Source organism: Arachis hypogaea, chromosome 20 (assembly GCF_003086295.3).
Source record: "Arachis hypogaea cultivar Tifrunner chromosome 20, arahy.Tifrunner.gnm2.J5K5, whole genome shotgun sequence".
Lineage (NCBI taxonomy): Eukaryota > Viridiplantae > Streptophyta > Magnoliopsida > Fabales > Fabaceae > Arachis > Arachis hypogaea.
Window position 1 is genome coordinate 89,531,883 of NC_092055.1, and position 1,342 is coordinate 89,533,224.

At 42.8% G+C, this 1,342-nt stretch overlaps 1 non-coding gene across 1 annotated transcript; it reads right to left on the reverse strand.

Annotated features, from left to right (window-relative positions):
* Positions 1 to 898: 898 nt before the first annotated feature.
* Positions 899 to 1,002, reverse strand: LOC112787823 (small nucleolar RNA R71). The gene has a single exon (XR_003195213.1). It is a non-coding gene; the product is annotated as a small nucleolar RNA R71 (small nucleolar RNA).
* Between the last annotated feature and the right edge of the window lie 340 nt (positions 1,003 to 1,342).

Sequence of the window (1,342 nt, forward strand, 5' to 3'; positions counted from 1 at the left end):
CAGTTTCCACCCGCATCAAGTTTATGGCGCCGTTGCCGGGGATTGATTGTGCATCAACAATGATTAAATTGGAAGATCACTAGATTGAGCATTTTTCTTTTGTGAATTTTGTTTTCTGTTTGAGTGATTTACTTTTTGTTTTAGTTAAACTTCTTTCCTTCCCCCTCTACTCTTTTGTTTTTCTTTGTTATTTTCAATTCTATTTGCTAACCCACTAACTGTTTGATATATTGCATCACCCACAACTAACAGTAATTCTGACAAAAATACTTTCTGCACATATCTTTTCTTGCTTGCACTTGATGGTTGAATGACAGGGAGAAGAAGCGGGGCTTCAACTTCCTTCGATTCTGAACCTGAGAGGACCTTCCTTAGATTAAGGAGGGAGGCAAGAGGAAAGAAAGTGGTTGGTGCTGAGGAAGAGGAGGAATTCTTTGAACCAAACATGGAAGACAACATGGAAAACCATCATGAAGAAGAGGATCACAACTATGGGGGAGGAGGTAGAGCAAATCATGCTGGGGAGGATAGAAGAGTTTTGGGCTCTTACATCAATCCAAACCCAGGCAATTGTGGAAGTAGCATCCAAAAGCCAACAATCCATGCCAATAACTTTGAACTTAAACCACAGCTCATCACCCTTGTTCAGAACAACTGTTCGTTTGGAGGAGGTGTTCAAGAAGACCCCAATCAACATTTGACCACCTTCCTGAGAATATGTGACACAGTGAAGTCTAATGGTGTTCATCCTGACACCTATAGACTGCTCTTATTTCCATTCTCACTCAAGGACAAGGCAGCCAAGTGGCTGGAATCTTTCCCAAGGGAAAGCTTGACAACTTGGGAAGATGTGGTGAACAAATTCTTAGCAAGATTTTACCCTCCTCAAAGAATCGATAGGCTGAGAGCTGAGGTCCAATCTTTCAGGCAACAAGATGGTGAAACTTTGTATGAAGCATGGGAGAGATTTAAGGACCTCACAAGGAGGTGTCCACCTGGCATGTTCAACGAATGGGTGCAGCTGCACATTTTCTATGAAGGGCTCTCTTATGAGTCAAAGAAGGCCGTAGACCATTCATCCGGAGGATCCTTGAACAAGAAGAAAACCATTGAGGAGGCTATAGATGTCATTGAAACAGTAGCAGAGAACGACTACTTCTATGCTTCCGAAAGAGGGAACACAAGAGGAGTAATAGAGCTAAACAATGTAGATGCTCTGTTGGCCCAAAACAAGCTCATTACCCAGCAGCTGGCTGACCTCACCAAGAAGATGGAGAGGAACCAAGTAGCAGCAATCTCCACTTCATCAACAACCCAAGAAGGAGTGAATAAAGAAGCAGAG